This window comes from Sceloporus occidentalis, unplaced genomic scaffold (genome assembly GCF_023333645.1).
Source record: "Sceloporus occidentalis isolate IW3139 unplaced genomic scaffold, rSceOcc1.0.p SCAF_7, whole genome shotgun sequence".
Classification (NCBI taxonomy): Eukaryota; Metazoa; Chordata; class Lepidosauria; order Squamata; family Phrynosomatidae; genus Sceloporus; species Sceloporus occidentalis.
In genome coordinates this window covers 50,233,589-50,253,168 of record NW_028316987.1, presented here as the reverse complement: position 1 = coordinate 50,253,168, position 19,580 = coordinate 50,233,589, and the positions used below count along the sequence as shown (strand labels likewise).

The 19,580-nt window shown below is 41.6% G+C and overlaps 1 protein-coding gene across 3 annotated transcripts in view; it reads left to right on the top strand.

The window, feature by feature from the left end:
* Positions 1-336: 336 nt before the first annotated feature.
* The window catches only part of LRRC3B (leucine rich repeat containing 3B), a 56,015-nt gene continuing 36,771 nt past the window's right edge, over positions 337-19,580 (top strand). For 2 of the 3 annotated variants that reach the window (XM_089531323.1, XM_089531324.1), the window contains exon 1: positions 337-1,204. The gene's annotated coding sequence lies outside the window, so the exon portion shown is untranslated. The remainder of the gene's footprint in view (positions 1,205-19,580) is intronic. The other variant, XM_089531325.1, reaches the window with a different exon arrangement.

Here is a 19,580-nt window from a genome sequence, read left to right as displayed (position 1 = left end):
GCAGCCTCCCTTTGGCTTTCGAGGAGGAGCCCTCGCATATTCAGAACCCAAAGAAAGGAGGGAGGGGGATTGAAGGTGGGGGATTTCTCTCCCTTTTCCCTTCCCAAAGAAAGAGAGACCCCCAGGGGAAGGAAGAAGGGATGCTGAGGGAAGGCATTTGGGAAAAAATAACCCAGTTTGAGGGGGCTTGGAGGGCCACGGCGGCCGGCTCTGGAATTCTGGGAATGGTAGTTGGTTGTGGCACCAGAGCGGAGCTACCATTCCCAGAATTCCAGAGCCGGCCGCCGTGTCCCTCCAAGCCCCCTCAAACTGGGTTAAATCCCCCCTGAAAAGGCCGCCTCCTTCTTCCCTTCCCTGCCCTGAGCCCTCGCCTCCCGCCAGACGCTTCTCCTCCGAGTCCGTGCCTCCTCGGTCTGGAAAGGCTGCCCGCCCTCAAAACAGCCCCGTCATCTGGGCTGCGGACTCGCCTCCACGACGACAGCCCCCTCCCCAGAAAAAGCACACAACACAAACACACCCCAAGCAGCGAGAGGAGAGGAGGAAGGAGGGAAGGAAGGGAAGAAAGAAAGAAGGAGAAGACAAGCCTCTCCCAAACACCCCCCCCCCAAGTTTAGCCCCCTCCACCATTTTGGGAAACCCCCCCAGTGGTCCCTTTTGTGTTTTTGTCTCTCTCTCTTTCCACAAGGCGCTGCTCCTTTCTGCCACGCCCGGGTTGCAGGAGCTCTTCTTCTTCGTCTCAGCCTTTCGGGGAGCGAAGTCCGAGGAGAGACGTGGGAGGGAGCCCCTTCTTCCACCCGACCCCACCATGAGGCGAAGAAGGAGCCGGCCACCGAGGATGGTGCCCCATTGAGGAGCAGAGGAAAAGACACGCGTCGCTTCATTCCCACAGAGAAAGGGGGGCTCTTGGGTCTTCTGGAACTGTGGGGTTGGGGTGTTTTTGTGTTTATATGTGGGGTGGGACTACTAGGTTCTTTCTCCTTCCCTCCTCAATGCCTCCTCGTCGGAGGAGGAGGCTTCCCCCCGAAGGCGCGCAACAAATGGCAGCCAGGTTGGGAAGCCCGGCTGCAGCCCCGGCGGCAATAGAGGCGACTCCCAGGTGAGAAGGCGCCGCTGCTTTCCCTCCCTCGTCCTCCATGCCGGCCTCCTCCGCCTCGCCGCCTTCCTCTCCTCCTCCTCTTCCTCCTGAGTCACCTCGCTGCAACTGGTAAGGCTTGGAAGTGTCCCCCCTCACGCCTCTCTCTCTCTCTCTCAACTTCCAGATGCCTCTGGCGTCGCCCCCTTTGCAGGGTTCCCCCTCTCAGCCCCTGGCCTTGGATGAGTGTGTGTGTGTGTGTGTGTGTGCCTTCAAGTCCTTCCCGACTTCTCAACCCCAAGGGGATCGGAGTTAAGGGACACCTCGACATCTCTTTAAGATGTCTTACCGAGACTCTTGTTGTTGTGTGCCTCCAAGTCCTTCCCGACCCCAGCCCTGTCTCCAAGGGAGAGTTAGAGATGCCTGGATATGTCTTATTGTTGTGTGCCTTCCAAGTCCTTCCCGATTTCTGGGGACCCTAAGGTGATCTCACCCCTGTCTCCAAGGAGGAGTTAGAGATACCCCTTATCTCTTGTTGTATGCCTTCCTTCCAAGTCCTTTCTGACTTCTAGGGACCCTAAGGGGATCCCCTGTCCCCAAGGGGGAGTTAGAGATACCCCAACATCTCTTGTTGTTGTTTGTTTTCAAGTCCTTCCTGATTTCTGGGGACACTAAGGGGATCCTTTCTTGTCTCCAAGGGGGAGTTAGAGCTACCCCAACATCTCATGGTGTGCCTTCCAAGTCCTTCCCGACTTCTAGGGTCACTAAGGCGACCCCACCCCTGTCTCAGGGGTTAAGAGACCCCCCCTCCACATCTCTTGTTGTTGTTGTTGTTGTTGTTGTGGGCCTTCAGGTCTTTTCTGGCGAGCCTTGGGAAATTTCTTCAGAGGGGCTGCCCTCGCAGAGGCTGAGAGAGTGGCCAAGGTCAGAGCAGTGGGTTTCCATGGCCAAGGTGGGATTCAAACCCTGGCCTCCAGGGCTCAGCGTCCAAGTTAGTGGAGGGGATTTTGTATGTTCAGTGGAACTATGGAATGTGAATACAATGGGTTGGGAAAGAAAGGGGGGGGAAAACAAACAGCGAAACCCAAGTCAGGGAATGCCCAGGGTGTGGTGGCCCCTACCCTTCAACTGTGGATTTTTCTAGTTGTGTGTAGAAAAAAAAAATGCAGAAATTCTTACTCTTGAGATGTATGTGTGTAGTTCTCTATGTATAGTTTCCAGGTCTATGAGCTGAGAGATTCCACACCTTTGGAGAAAGTAGATAGGTGTACATTATTAAGAGAAGGTTACAAAATGGTTCTTCCAAGTGAAATCTTAATTGCTCCAGGAGTCGCCTCTCTCAGGGGAAGAAATATGGCCAAGACCCTACAAAATGGTACCTAAGAGGCGGTGGACATTTAGCTGTTTGTATTTGAAAGGAGAGATACAAGTATATTGTTAAAACTCTTCCTAAGAGGGAGAACAGTTCAGATGGACAACATTTACACGTCTTGCCAAGTGTGCGTTGCTGTGGCAGAGTGAAAACTAGAACCTTTAAAGTCAGCCAAGGTAATATACTGTACATTGGGGTGCACATTTAACTGTTTTACTTGTGGTCCTCATGACTTTACTATAAATGACAGGTAGAGTTTGTGATTTGAGACCAGAATCTACTGTGTCCAACACAGTACCTGTTTCCTGATATTTCTGTATTAGTTCCAGATTAGTACTAATCTGACTCAGAATCACAGAAGGAACATGTGGACCAGTGTTTCATTCCTTGTTTCTCCAAATATTCCTTGGTGTTGGGGAAAGAAGAATTGAGGATCTGCTCTTAGAACAGGAATGATGTAAAGCAAAAGGTGGAATCTCTCTCGTCCACGAATGTGAATGTGAGATCAGTGTTGACATGACATGAGGCTAGCATCCAAAATTCAATTTGGATTTAATCATCCTGACCTCTGAAAACAATGAGTAATATCACATTTAACTTCTACCAGGAAAAAAGCTAGCTTCAAGTCCAATCTAAATTTACCTTTGCCTTGTATTTAGACCTCTTGGGGCACATTTTTCTTTTTAAAGTGTTTGGGGCCTTCAGAAACCTTTCTTTTAGGAGGTATTGGAAAAATCATAATCTAGCTTTTTGATGCTGAGAAAGATGATTGCTGGAGAACCACATTCTGTGCCAGAAAACCAGGTAGAGGAAAGACTCAATTGTGATAAATTAAACAAGCATATTTTCAGACAATGAGTTCATATTGAAGTTAGTGAAACTAAGAATATGTTCAGACGAAGATGGCTTCTTGTTTACATTGCTTCTGATGTGGGTTGGCAGAAGACTCAGGTAGCATGGTTAAGCCTAGGTTGTATCTTTAGTAATATACATTGAACCAACTGAGCCAACCCAAGTCTCTTCAATGTCAAGCTCCTGAAACTATTTTGGAAAGCAGGGCCATCTGTAACAAAGGGCTTATTTATGTGATCCGTTATCCTGGGATCACAGTCCATTAATTTACTTCAGCTGTTAGTTTGTTTACACATTTCAAGGGATGCATTGGAGGATGAAGTGAATTCTGAAAACATATAGTCAAGGGGCTGTTGACCTCCTGCCCTTTTAACCCAGGATAAGAGATCCTATTCACCTACAGAATCATTATCTCTGCTGTGCAAACATAGTGGAGAGATTTGTTCTCTTCAAATATTGTGATGATGCATGAATAACCTGAGATGATTAGTAAAGGTGTCTTGCCAGAGCATCCTCAGTTGACAGTACAGAATTCCTCAGTAACAGCCCTTGAGTCAATACCTGCAGAAAGTACTAAAGTATCATTAGAATTTCCACCAACGACTTGAAGACAAACAGAAGCCCAAATCATATCTTCTTCTCTGAAGGCAGAAACTTGGGAAGCTACATGAAGAGATTAAACATTCCCATCTGGGTCTATACCAAAACAAGACAACAGTGTTGTTGTGTGCCTTCAGGTTGTTTCTAACTTATGGCGATCCTAAGGCGAACCTGTCACAGGGTTTTCTTGGCAGTTTCTTCAGAGGGGATTTGCCATTACCATCCTCTGAGGCTGAGAGTTGTGCCTTGCCCAAAGTCACCCAGTGAGTTTACATAACAGAACCGGGATTCGAACCATGGTTTCCAGAGTCATAGTCTAATGCTCAAATCACTACACCACACTGGCAGCATATTGTTTAATATATATTGTGGTTTTCCTTCTTTTGCATTTACATCCCTTTGCTTTGGCTTTTTATGGGAACTGTTGATAAGCTTAGATGGAGTTAGTTAACTGACCAAAGGAAGATGTACATTACTGCATCTTGTCTTGCATTTCAGGAAGGATTCCATATTTGCAAAAGTGGAGGTTGTAATCTAACCATAGTGAAGCTTGGTTTTCATGAAACGAATGAAATCATAGTCTTAAGTAATTTGGGACTTAACTGTGAAAAGATGTACATGTTTATTCAAAGGAAAGTTCCACTGAGTTCAGTGGGATTTTGTTGTTGTTGTGTTGTGTGCCTTCAAGTCGTTTCTGATTCATGGCGACCCTAAGGCAAACCTATAATGAGGTTTTGGTAAGATTTGTTCAGAGGAGGTTTGCCATTGCTTCCCCTGAGACTGAGCGTTTATAACTTGTCCAAGATTACATGGTCAAGCTGGGAATCGAAACCTGTGGGACTTAATTCCAGATAAATAAATATAGGATTGTACTCTTAGTTGGGCCAATTGTAGCTGGAGATCACCGCATTGGTTAACAGCATGGAGTTTGTTTTTGTTTTTCTTTGTGCTATGATGGGGGGAGGGAGCAATATTTTCCCACAGTTATTAGTATCACTTTAGAAATGCTTACTCATTCCTTCATTGATTTGTATTCCTTGGTTATAGCCTGATCAGAATATTTCTATGGATTTAATCATACTTTGGGGTTTACTGGGTCCGTAAAAACGGAGGACTGATAATACAGATTTTTTAAATCATAGAAGGTTACTGTAGACACCGTGTTTAGTTTATAGAATTCATGCATCGCTGCCAAAGTTGCATGGTTAGAATATACTGGTAAACATGAACTCAACAGAACTTAAGTTAGTTGTGGCCAAGTATGCACTTACTAATACCTAAAGGCACATGATCCTACATGATCTTGGGAGCTAATTGGGTCAGGCCTGGTTAGTACTTGGGTGGAAGACTGCCATCTTTAGTTTGTTTCAAACTAGAACTGAAAACACAGTAGAAACTTTTGTTTGTAGTTACCATAGTTTATCATGTCTGATGTAATGGCAAGTTATAATTATAATGAACTAAAAAATAGAAAGAAGGAATAGAATAAGAGAGTCAAAGATACAGCACCAGTGGTCAAATGCCATATTTCTGAACTTGGCCATACAATGGTACAGTGGAGGAGATATTTTGGTCAAGAAGATACAGGCATAGGTGTATTGTTTGTAAGAACAAGGGTTTATTGAGTGATATTATCTTGGAGGTCTAAGAAATACAAATTATACTTTTATATCGATTATATATATTTTTTCATAGCAGACAGCTGTTGGACATTACAATTTGGGCATTACAGGTAGTCATTACAGCTTGTCTTTATACTGCACACAAATAGGTAAGGCCAGGGTGTTTCTTTCTCCTTACATGAAGGACAGACAACTATGGAGATTATCAGATGGGGGACAGAACGTCCTTGTCCCATCCTTTTCCTGTTCTTATAGTGTGATCGTGAGAAGATTTTCATACAACGTCACACTTATCCTGTCAGTGTCCCATCATTAAACTGCAATTGACCACGATTGTGCAAAAGACTTTCACATGACATCTTGCTGATCCTGTCATTGTCCTATCAGTGAAATGGAATTGTCCCATTCTTGCCCTTCATTTTGTATTAATGGAAGAACGTGTTAATGCAGTTCCGCTTCACTGACAGTTTAATGACCGAATCAGTGTGAATGTGTGAATGTCTTTCATGTGATCTCTGTCATGGATGGGATAAGGATGTGTTTCACTCCCATCCCCCATCTGATAATCTCCTATGGCCCTCTAGATCTTTTGGTGTACCCTTTTTGATGTTCCCATAATCCCTCACATTTGGCTATGCCTGTTAGGGCTGCTGGTGTTTATGAGCCAAAACCATCTCAAGGGCCATAGTTGCCCACCTTTGGCTTAGATGAATATTCCTAAAAAGGGTGTTCTCTACAGAAAACCAGCTAGCAGAAAGATTCCTCCATACTCATGGTTTTCCATGTTTCTCATGATCCATCATTAACTGAAAAGAGGCATCATTAAAACATTATCAAGAAAAGTGCCACTATACTGCCCCAAACACACCTTTTATCATTTGTTTCAGAGATTTAATTTAATAGGAACTACGTACTACCTCTTACATGATGCAGTTTATAGCAGTTTCATACCTCTGTAGCTCCGTCCTACAGAATCCAAGGATTTATTGTTGAGGTAGTTAGAATTGTTTGTTAGAGAGCTCTAGTGTGTAGTTCCGGCACATTTTCCACCAGCTCTCTAGAAGGAGGTTTAAGTATCATACCAAACTGCAAATCCCAGGATTCCATACACTAGAGCCATTATGGTTAAAGTGGCATCAAACTGTTGTACCTAGGTAGTGTAGCCTCTTTATTAGTTAGTTGCACATAGTTCCCATTGAAATCAGGACTCTTAAATCAGTGGGACTGTGATGAAACCACACAGTCATGCTGAGTCACTGAAGTCCATTTTGTTGATGTTCAGTCTTCAGATTTGTCAAAACTTTTCATTTGTATTCTGTTTACTTCATTATATGGCAACAAGGTATTTATCCTGGACTACAGCTCCCAGCGCTGACCACTTGGAAAAAAAACCTACTTATTCTAGGCATCTTACTCCCATTCCCAAGGAGGTGATGAGTGCTGTCAAAACTGACAGTACCATATGTTTGGCAGAGGAAACTCTTACACACAGCCGCATGTGTACAGTCTGTTGTTTCACATGAGGATCTTTGGATTAAGCTCACTGTGTTTGATGAAAGTGGGCAGAAAGAATAAATAGCTGCGCTTCTGGGTTATAAGAGTTGTCAGTTAGTGAGTACATTTCCCCATGATTTTACAGACAACCCCCCTCGTGTTAATATAATGTTGCTTTCTATGAAATGCATAACCAAATACATAACCATCTGGTTTTTTTGGTGTTTTTTTTTTGTTTTGTTTTGGGGAGGAGTTTTTAAAAAATTCCTGCAGTCCATATAAAATATGTTAAGCACCTTCCTGATTCAGTTTTCGCATCCAAGAATGTGCGAGCTTTAGCTTGTGTGGAGAGAGTTACATGGTTTTTCAGGCCAAATTTTCAGGTAGTGTTTGAATGTATCTCTTGATTTAGAGGATTGTCAAGCCCAGAGCTTTGTTACATGTTACTTAACAATGACTAAGGGAAAAAGTCTTAATGCACAATGCAGTAATTGTTTCTAATTATGGCTTGGTGACTTGTTGTGCAGTACTGTAAACTGAACTGGTCTGCAAAGATTTGTATTTGGTTAAAATGGAACTGTCCTGCTTTAGGACAGTAGAGCAGCTCTGTGCTCATGTTTTTCTCTGTTGAGTCTTAGAAAGATTATCAGGTTTTAATCATTTACATATTTCTGATCATGCTATGACTTACTATCATTAGGACACATCTCCTTCACAGCACAGTATAATCACAACTCTAGTGCACTGAATTTCATGAATGAAACAGCAGTGGTCCAAGTGAAACAATTGCTTATTTTCAGTATAAATTGTGTATCCCTTACCCGGAAATCGGAAATATTCCAAAATGGTCCACTTATGTGGCTGAGATAGTGATGCCTTTGCTTTATGATGGTTCAGTGTACATGAACTGTTTCATACATACCATTATTAAACATATTGTGTATAAAATTACCTTCAGGCTATATGTATAAGGTGTACAGGGGACATAAATGACTTTAATATTTTGACTTGAGTCCCATCTCCAGAATAACTAATTATATATAAGCATATATTCCAAAGCCTGAAAAAATCCAAAACACTTCTGATCCCAATCATTTTTGATAAGGGATTCTCAACCCTGTACGAGGATCATTTGAAGGATCAAAAAAGCAAATATGAGACGGTGGGCTCTTAAGAAAGGATGAGCAGATGCTTGACTTGATACAGTTGTCTTATGTGGCTTAGAAACTACATTACCAGTCCGTAGAACTAACCATCATACTTTTTACATTACCTTTTCTTGGTGTTAGCTGTTTGGGGATGATGGTTTTGTGATGACCTTAAATCAGGACTCAGATGTCTACCAGTTAAAGCCCCATAAATAAAGAATAGCCCTTAGCGGCCTCCCAGTAATGTGAGGTAGATATTCATGAAACCTGAAGCAAAACTGAAGTATCAATACCATGTAATGGGAAATCAAAGAGGAGAGAATCTGTATCATGTTAACAGAGAGGTCACCTCACCTTCGCTGGCAAGAGACCTATTTTTGCAGGCCAGGGTATAAAAGAAATTGAAAGGACATATTTTGTTTCTTACTGCTCCATCTTGCTTTGTTTATGTGGTCCCACTGCACATATATTTTTATTTCTTGCTGTAGACAGAAATTTTAAATAACAGAAGCAAAAAAGAGTCTCATGGTCTTGCATTTATAGGAGGCCTCTCTTTCTTATCCAAGAGAGAAGGGAGGGAAGAGGTTTGTTGTTGATTCATGTCTTGGTCTTCCATCCTGTGTTGAATGTCTTGGTTCTACTCATCTACATGTGAAGGTGGTGGAGCAGTTATCCTTGTCCCCACTGCTGGCATTTCTCTTAAATTATTGCTAAAGAGCCAGAGGATGTGGCTTCTAGGCAGACTTGAACCACATTGCTTTTCTTTTTAGACATAAATTCCCAACTTAAATGTTACAATATTTATTGCTGTTGTGATGCTCCTCTAACAGATGGCCTACACTTCAGTCATGCTGTGGCAGAATGACAGAATGTTCTGCTATCATGGATCGAGTCATATTGCAATTTGTTGGAGGTTACTCAGCCTACTGTTTTTGACAATGACATACAAAAGCCTTATTTTACTTAACATATGTTTATTCAGGACAACCATAAATGCTGGAGACTATTTAAGCAAAGATGAGTCCCACTCCCCCACACAAACAAACTGCTTCGCTTAGCATAAAAACTTGGTGGGCTAGGTAGTACTATGCAGTATAAATGTTGCATATTCATTTTCTAATCTTAAGATTACTTCAGATGTTACATTTTAAGGAAGTCCAATAAAGTTTGTGACATCCCCCCCCCCCCAATGTTACTTTGCATATATAGGGCAAATATGTTTGTAAAGGTGAAGGGTTTCCCTTTTGACAAGTTGTCAAGTCATATCCGACTGTAGAGGGCAGTGCTCATCTCTGTTACTAAGCCGAAGAGCCAGCATTGTCAAAGACAACTCTGTGGTCAGCATGACTATACAGAAGGCTGTTTACCTTCCCGTCAAAGTGGTACCTATTTACATGCTTTTGAACTGCTAGGTTGGCAGAAGCTGGGAATGTGATGGAGCTCATTCTATCACATGGCACTTTGGCCTTGAACTGCCAACCTGCTGATATTGCAGTCTTTGAGTCAGTGTCTGAACTGCTTGAGCCACCATGTCCCATCATGTTTGTATGTATATGTTTGTACACAATTACAAACTACTAATCTATGTTCTGGGAATAACCCTTTCAGAGTACAAGGTATACAGGGGAATTGAGCTCAGATATGCTAGGTGAACTTTTTCCTTAGCCTGTTGTTTCCCAGTTTTGTTTTTGAAGACAGGAGGTATATCCTCACTACAGAGTAATTCACTCTTTTTTGAGATCAACTGAGAGCACTCAGCCAGCAATTCAAAAAATGTTTTTTGGGAAAATATCTTCCTACAAGGTTGCTTTTAAAATTATAGTACTTGTAGGAGTTTTCTGAAAATTTCAATGGAACCTTGGGCGCTAAGATTAATTATATCAGTTCTGTAATCAATTACATCAGTTTTATAATCAGTTTAATTTGAAAAGTTACTGAGGACTAGAGCAGTTCTAGAATTGTGATTTTCAGTGACAAGGTTCTCATTTTGACATTCCAGCCATATACATCAGAAACAGGAAGCATGTGGAAATGCTCATGGGTAATGTCATGTTCAGTTTGGTGGATCAAATGCTGCCCAAACTTGTATCGATAAGGTGCATACATAAAAATGTAATGAATGCAGGTGGCAGGTGCTGTTTTCAACTCAACGGGCTGTTAGAACAAGGAGAAACTAGGTGTCCGGTTATCCAGTTCTTGTATTTTAGTTACGAAAAGTAGATGTACAGAACAGCAGGGAGGAAGACTCGCAATGGTGCAGTGAAATGAAGGCTGTTGTAGTTGATTAAAGTGTATAGCTTTTCAGCATGCTTTCCATGTATTATCTGTACAAATCTAATGGCAAGGACTGGAAAGCCAATATTTATACGCTCATTATAGATTGCAAAGTAGATAGAAAAGGGATGTGTGTGAGAGTACATGACTGGGCAGAAGTTTGAGTGGCTGAGAGGCAGGCTTCCAGTTCATTCTCTTAAACTAGCAGTGGAAATCATGAAACTTTCCAGGTATTGTTGGACTGCAACTCCCAGCATTCCTTACCAGTTCAACAATATGTGGAGAGTTGCATATTCCCATCTCTAAATAGAACACTAATGAAAGGTTCTTTACTCCTACTTAACTTCATGCTAATTAATGTAAGCTTTTAAGTTTAGTTAACTTTAGTCTTAGCATAGTTCCCTTGCCTCCAGTCTGTAAGAAAACAAGTTAAAAAAAAAAAGGAAACATTTTCAGAGTAGCTGTGGTCATACAACATGTTTTATTTTGTTTTGTCAAACACAAATATAGTCACACTAAAAACGTAATAAAGTTGTGGGGAAGAAGAGCTGGTCTTGACTTTTTCCTAACTAGTTCAGTGGTTTGTAGATAGTTGTTATTTGTTGATTTGAAAATGATTTTTCTGTCCTTGCACGCTGGAGTTCACAATGTACAATCACTAACTGGAAATGGAACCTGCAGCTTTTGAAGTTTTTGTCGTCCTAGGAAAGCAGATCTCTACCAGATTGGCTATAATCTATTTCCTCAGAGTAGAAACTGTGCATCAGAGATAAGCCCCTTTCCCTGCTCAGCACTGAAAAGGGAACATGCTTCTTCTCCCCTTGACATGGAGTTGGGAAGGGTGTATGCACATATATGTACATAAATGTTTGCATGAATGTGAGAGTACTGTGTGGATGGGTGTGTATATTGAGTGAGAATGGTATGTTAAAAGGTCTCTCTCTCTCTCTCTCTCTCTGAACATGTATTTGGAGGGGGGCAGAGACAGAATCACATGTCAGTGGTGGTCCCTGACATTTTGCATTGGGTCCAGTTTGAACCCTGAGCCTTTTTGTTCTCCCACCCTGTTCAAGAGAGTGAAGGCTTTTGAACATGACAAAAATGATGAAAAACCTGTATATGTAAACAACTTGCTTATTCTGTTGGGAGTATTCGTTCTGTCTTTCAAGACTGTTTTATTTGTCTTCAGTCTGGAAATCTTTCTGGAGTTGTCTTAAAGTAGGTTTCTTTTATTCCGTCTCCTTCCTTAGGTTCAAACTTCTTTGCAAATCACTCTTTTCCCTAGAGTTTTGTTTATTTCTTTCCACTTCCTCATTATAGTCTTATCAGCTGTACCTTTGTTGTTAATTGGTCTCTAGGTACAACCTCCTGCAACTGAAGAATTCTATAAAGGTATAGAGAGGGGAGGTAAAATATGACCCCCTCAAACCCAATTTTTAACTTATTTAAAGGGGAAGCGTGTCCCTGTTGGTGCTCTTGGACATCTCAACGGCTTTCTATACCATAGACCATGGTATCCTTCTGGGGCGCCTGGCAGAGGTGGGAATCGGGGGCACTGCGCTCCAGTGGTTCCGGTCCTACCTCTCTGGGAGGTCCCAGATGGTGCAGCTGGGAGACGTGTGCTCCGATGAGAGGGCCCTTAAAACAGGGGTCCCTCAAGGAGCCATTCTGTCTCCCATGCTATTTAACATTTACATGAAACCGCTGGGAGAGATCATCCGGAGACATGGGGCGCGGGGTTATCAGTACGCTGATGACACCCAAATAATCTTCTTTATGTCTCCGACTGATGCAGTGACTGAGGATGGCGTCTCTCCTCTCGTGGCCTGTCTGGAGTCAGTAATGGGCTGGATGAGGGAAAACCGACTCAAGCTGAATCCAGAGAAAACGGAGCTACTTGTGATAGGTTCCCCTGGCCCAGGTATGGCGGTGGTTCCACCTGTCCTGAACGGGGTCACGCTCCCTGTGAAGGACTCCGTGCGCAGTCTGGGGGTGCTTCTTGACTCGTCCCTTCACCTGACTGCTCAGGTGAATGCGGCGGTCAAGAGCACCTGTCATCAGCTTCGGCTTATTCGCCAGCTGCGCCCATACCTGGCCCAGAGGGACCTTGAAACTGTGGTACATGCTCTGGTAACCTCGAGACTGGATTTCTGCAATGCACTCTACATGGGGCAACCCTTATACCAAACCCGGAAGCTACAAATGGTACAAAACATGGCAGCCAGGCTGGTCACTGGTACCTCCAGGGCCAGCCACATTACACCGGTGTTAAAAGATCTGCATTGGCTGCCGATCCGCTTCCGGGCACAATATAAGGTGTTGGTGATGACCTATAAAGCCCTAAATGGCTTGGGCCCAGGATACCTGAAGGACCGCCTCTCCCCATACATTCCGTCCCGCACCCTCAGAACATCTGGGCAGCAATTACTTAGGGTTCCCGGGGCTAGGCTTGTCTCCACTACTAGGAAGACATTCTCCATCGCCGCCCCGGCCCTCTGGAATACGCTGCCCATAGAGCTCCGCTCGGCCACCTCCCTGGCCCAATTTAGAAGGGATCTAAAGACCTTCCTTTTCTGTATTGCATTCCCCGACTAAAGTCCAATGGGCCTCCTTCCTCTTCACTGGCAAGGGGACTGGCTAATTCGGGGCTTTTCTGTTGTTTTATTGAAATTGCGATGTTTGTATGTATTGATGTATTTTTTATTACTGTTTTTAACTTGTTGTTAACCGCCCTGATCTGTTGGAAGGGCGGTATATAAATAAAATTTTTATTATTATTTATTATTATTATTACTTTTTAATCATAGGATGTCCCCTTGTACCCTTTAGAGAGTGGAGGCAATTGTTCTTTGTTTGTTTTGTAAAAAAAAATGCAAATGACTTCTAGATCACTTGTAGTTTTGCAAAAAGGTCCCTTCTGTGCTTAAATCAAATCAGAAGAGATCATAATAAAATCCCATCTGCAACCTCCAGGACTTGGGAAGCTGACCAGCTTCAATGTAGGATAAACCCATTGAAGAATTCTTGCTCAGTATAGGCTCTCCTGAAGAATGTATCACATCAGGTAGATACTTGATTTCTGAAGCATCATGAAGCATTTCAGTAAGGAATAAGGTGATGATGGTAGTGGTGGTAGTGGAGATAATGCATACTCTGAAACATCAATGAGAAAACACTGATATGGAAAGAGAAAGAGAGCAAAATCTGTAAAAAAAATTAAAATAGCTTTTCTGATTTCGTGCTTCTCTGTACTTAGATTCTGCTCCATGGGTGGCAGTTTGATGCTATGGCATACTCAAAGCCTTACACACTTCGTGGATCTTACATTGTCTGTGCTTTGCTGACATGGCTTTGAGAAGTCAGGGTCCATTATATAATGTGGTATTAGAACAAGAATTTGTTCAGTCAGAAAAGGGATAGAATTTAATAAAGCAGATATACCCTCAGGTCAGAAACAAAATAGGGCAAAATAGGATTGTCTAACAACATGATCATAAGTTTAGATCCCATGGAGCAATTGGAGAATTAGTGCACTACATTATTATGCTCAAAGAACAAATACCTCTGGATGCTTAATTCATGCTAAACTCATATCGCCATGTCTTCATGTAATTTTCATTTATGGGGAAAATCTGTCCAGATTTCAAATATGAGAGAGAGTAAATTTCTTAAAACTGGAGTATGAATCAGGTGAGGTGTAACTCTGGATCTTTCAAATCATTGTCTCTGTTTCGCTCCTAAAATTGTAACAATGCTAAACAAATTTACTAATTTTGTAACACAGGTATTTTAGTACTCCACTGAAAAATTAAGCCATAGCATTACCACTCTGGCCTTAGACATATGGTGAGTATACTTACAATTTCCATAAACTCATGTCCACATAGCAGTTTTCTCTTGAAAATGATCCCACATTGATAGAAGAGCTATGTATTCCTCGAGACTAATGTTCTGGTCGAGTTATTTCTGTTCAGAGCATAGGCCAAGACAATTAAAATTATTGTAAAAGTAAATTGTGATAATGTCATATCATGTTCATTCCCCAAAATCTTGTGCTGAACATAGTTTTACTCTTTAGCCCTGCGCAAACATTCCATCTTTCCCGCATGTTTGCTAAGTGTATGGAGGGGAAGCTTGATTCTTCCCCTTACTTCACTCCTGACCTCAGTTCATTTGGCAGAAGATCTGAAAGAGACATTTACACTCTTACAGAAGTACATGGTGGTTTTCAATTACATAGCCAGCTTCAATGTTTATTTACACTTGTACCTAGGCATTCCTTAGAGTTTGTGGGAGGCCAAGAGGCATGCCCCCCTTCTTCACAGAATGTGTGAGAGAATTGTCTACATAGGACTTCATTTCAGATAGCTGCTAGTTTTAATAGGTGAATTGCATTCAAGATACTGACTGAAACAAGTGGAGAATTAATGGGGAAATAGCTACTACTTTGAATGTCCAGTGTATAGTCTTATGACAATTTTTAGGCCTGACAATAGATAATATACTAAATTGCTTCCTATGTTTTACAAATGCTTTATGATTATAAGAGTTTGTGAATTAATAGGCTGTTAAAGACTAATTACCACGTGATTACTAATACTTGGGGGTAATATTTTGCTGGTATTTGTAATTTAAACAAGTGAGGTCTAGTTTCCATTCCCTCTATACCTGTAAAGCTCACTCTGTGACTTTGGACTGGCTATATTCAGTTAGCCAAACTTTTCATGGGTTATACTCTCTGAAATGCCCTTCCACGGGAAGCGAAGCTGCCCCCATCCCTGCTTGCCTTTGGTTGCCAAGGAAAAGCAGTTTTATTCAGGCAGGCGTTTAATGAGTAATCATGGGATGGTTTTTTAATATGGGGTGCTTATATCATGGTTTTATTGCGGTTTTAATGTTTGTAATTTATATTGTTTTTATGTGATGTTTTAATTGTTTTATTGTAAAAAGATTTTTTAAGATTTTTTATTTTAGAACCGCCTTGGGTAACTTTCTGGGAGAAAAGTGGCATAGAAATTAAATAAATAAATAAAATAATAACTTGTGAGAGTAAAAACAAAGCTTAGAAAACTTACAGTTGCCCTTCCTTTTTCATGGGGGATCCATTCTGGACCCCCTCACGAAAATGGAGTTTCGCTTACATTCAAGCCCCATTGCCTTGAATAGAGGTGGGGGTATGCACCCCATTCATTTCCCCTCCGACCGTTTGTCCCTCGTGCATAAGCGAGGGACGCAAGTCTAAAGACTGCAAGAACGGAGTTCTCAGAGCCCCAGTCCTGTATGACCAGTGGCCATGATGACTAGGAAATTCTGAGTTATAACCCAAGAAAGTAACTTTCCTAAACTCCAATGAAAATAAGTGGTGAGATGGTGGTGAGGGGAACTATGTATGCTTGTCAGAACTCCCTTGAGCAAGAACAGAATTATAATGATCAGTATTTACAGTCTTGCTCATAATTTCTGGGTGGCCATCTGTCAAGAGTGCTTTGGTTATGTATTATTGCATGAGAGGGGGTTGGACTGGATAGAGGCCCTTGTGGTCTCTTTCAACTCTATGATTCTAAGACATGTCATAGCCGCATATAACAACTTAGGAAGCTGCCTTATACTGAAACAGACCCCTGATCCATCTATCCAAGGATTACTTAGTGTGACTACAGGGTCTTCAGTCTTTATATTTCACGGAGATTCCATCTGAGAGATCTTCCCTGATGGTCTCCATGCAAGTATGGTTATGCAAGGCATAACCATATTGAACTTCTGAAAACAAATGAGATAAGGTGTGTTTGGGGCAGTATAGTGGCACTTTTCTTGATAATGTTTTAATGGTGCCTCTTTTCAAATGATGGGTAAGATTTTAAGCTTTGTAGCCATCCTTTCAAAATCCAAAATATAACTGAATACACTTGTCCCTCTGTGAATGTGGAAAAACCAGAAATAACAAAACCACTATGTTTTTACCTGGGAGGACACCTCTTTAGGAATCTCTAGGTCCTCCAGTGCAATTCTGTGGTAAACATCTGCCAGACATTGATCATAGAATTGCATAGGAGGAGCTACAAATGCCTAGTGCAGTGATGGCGAACCTATGGCACGCGTGCCAGAGGTGGCACTTAGAGCCCTCTCTGTGGGCACACATGCTATTGCCCTAGCACAGAGTTTGCCAGAGTTTCTTAATAGAAAGCCAGAGGGATGTGGCACTTTGCAATAAATAAGTGGGGTCCGGGTTGCAGTTTGGGCACTTGGTCTGTAAAAGGTTCTCCATCACTGGCCTAGTGGGATGTTCTCTCTAGGAATCGCTAGGTCCTTCACTGCGACTTTTGATTAAAGTTGACCATAGAGTTGCACTGGAGGACCTAGATAATCCTAGAAAGAACATATTAATAAAATCTGTGAATAATCACATCCTCAAAAGATAAAGCTGCAAATGTGGAGGGAGGAAATTTCTGTTGCTCTTGTTCATGCAATCAAGGAGAAAGACTCCTTATAGACAACCTCTGTATACACCATCTGGAAGAAAGTTTTAAAAATACTTATTTTCAGTGCCTGCAAGTTGGTAGAAGTTAAAGATTCCTGTTGCAGGTACCTGCAGTCAATCTGATATGTGTGTTCTTTTCCAAACCTGTGTAAAATGCATCATTAGTGCATGGCTGTTTATTCCCTTCTCTACAATGTTTTCAGGCATTCTAATGTGTAAACTTTGCATATGATGACAAGAATAGAAATGTGTGCATGTAATTGTACTCCCATTGATCCTGTTCTTATCAACCTACTCTGTCTATGTGAGGTCTGTAGAATCGAAATTTCCAGTATTACAAAATATCAAAAAGAGTCTCCACAGATTAAAGCGGTTTTCCTTTGTAGAATTTTTGACTTGCTTTTATAGGTGATGTGAATGGTTAGTGTGGAATGTTTACCTCATTTAACTCTGCTTCTCTTCTCATCTGTGGATGCAAACTACAGTCATTTATACAAGAGGAAAACTCCAGAGTACAGCTCAAAAAATATAGTCATGTTACCAGAGTAGAGCGTATATGGAAGTAATACTTGATTAGGAAAAATAATGTGAGAAGTAGTAAGGGAGTTTATGAAGTGGCTTGTACTGGGGTTTATGGTCTATAGCAGTTGTTAATCAAATTCATGAAGATTTTTAAGCAGCAGAGGTTTCTGTACATTTGGTCTGAGTGAGTCTAATTATGTCATAGTTCAGATGGAGGAAGGGATGGTTGAAAACCCTCATAATCTTGTACTAATGCACCAGGTTATTGGAGTCTGGTTCCAGTGTAATTGGGTGGATTCAGCTATAAAACTTTTTAGTCATTTGGGAGCTATGGTTCAGAAGTACAAGTGTCCACACCTTGTAGTTGGTCCCTCTTACATGTTTAAGCAATTCACTAGTATCAGTTGGGATTAAAATTAACCCAGATTTCCTTAGATAAGGATCTGAAACTGTTGTTCTGTAATCAATAAAGCTAATGCTAAGAAGACATATAATAATGATCCCCTAGTTTCTGTAAAACTTGGGATAGGTTTACATAATGTTTATTGTAATTGCTTACTTATGCTGATAATGAATGTTTGGGGGCTTAATTCCTGTTACTCATCCCACTTATAGTAATACCATTGATTTAGTGGAATTTACATACATGTTTTACCACATTCCCATAGATTCAGTGAGTCTGCTCTAACTGGAACTAGCAATTGAGTTTAGGCCCATATGTTGAGGTCTGATTGAACTCCATTTACATTACCATGTGTGAACTTACACAACACTTGCAGCTCATATGACCCTAATGCATTTTCAAAAATGCAGTTCTTGGTTTGGCAAAGTTGTTAGCAGATGAGATGATAAACTGCTGCACAACCATTGTTAACATCCCAGTATGAGAATGCATTAAATAAGCATTCACAGGTTTCTCTCTTTCTGATTTTTATGCACCTCAACCACCAGCTTCTTAAGACATTTTAGAACCTTGGAACATGTCTGCTTGAAATATAACTTTATCCTTGAAAAGGACATCCATTTTTTTCTGTTGAAAGTATCTCTCTCTCTCTCTCTCTCTCTCTCTCTCTCTCTCTCTGGTTAGGTCTTGCTGTAATTCCATAGATCATGATATATTATTGGTTATTTGGATATAAACAGAGGTCAGCTTCTAGTTGGTGTCCTTGTTCTGTTCCATTTATGAATTCTGCCAGCAAAGCTGTTTTTAATTAGCCACCACAAGGTTACACCAGTGCAGAGAGATGTTCTAGAGGCAAGCAGCCATCTGGTTACAAATAATGGTATTTGGGATGTATGGTCACTGTAGCTCTCAATGGAACTCAAGAGTGACAGTGTAGCATGGAGGAAATGCAGGATTAACTCCATTTTGTAAGTAGATACATGCAGTCTCATTTTTATTTTTTGATGCTTGTAATATGTAATTATATAGATTTTTTTAAATGTAGAGATGACAAGTAAACAAAAAATGTTATGAGTTGAAAAAATAGTGGCCTTCATTTTGTACTGCTTCAGTTATCCCACATCATTGGATAAGCAGATTTGGGCTGACAAGCATTGCACTTAAAAAAGCCTAGTAGGTAATACATTCCCTGTTCCTATTGCAAAGTCAGAACAAAATTCTATATTTAAAAAGTTCCTGGCTAGTGAGGCACTTGTGTTCCAAATCCTGTCCAGTATCTTCTCTCTACTTTAATTAAAGTCCCTTTGGGGCTGTACAACTGTGTGCCACAACCCCGATCCGGCCTTTCCAGGGTATGAAAAGGAGCCACAAAAAGCGGCTCCTTTTTGCGTCCTGGAAAGGGTGCAATAGCTGTGACATTGCAGCTATACAGCACTCCTTTGGTGCTGCATTGTATAGACACAGCATTGGAGGAGCACCATGACAGCATGCACCATGTGGAGTGGCGCATGGCATCATGGCAACCTGGGGCCAAAGCCAGAGCGTATGTCAGGGAGACGCTACACCTCAATTCTGCCCCTCAACTGGCTCAAAATGCCAGGGAGTACAGGGCCTTAGTTCAGTGTAACGTAGTGTGTATTGAATTCAAAACATCCATCTGACAACAGTACTATCCCACACATTTCTGTTCAGACGCAAGTCCCACCGAGTTCAGTGGGTGTATTGAGACAGTTTTCATTGAGT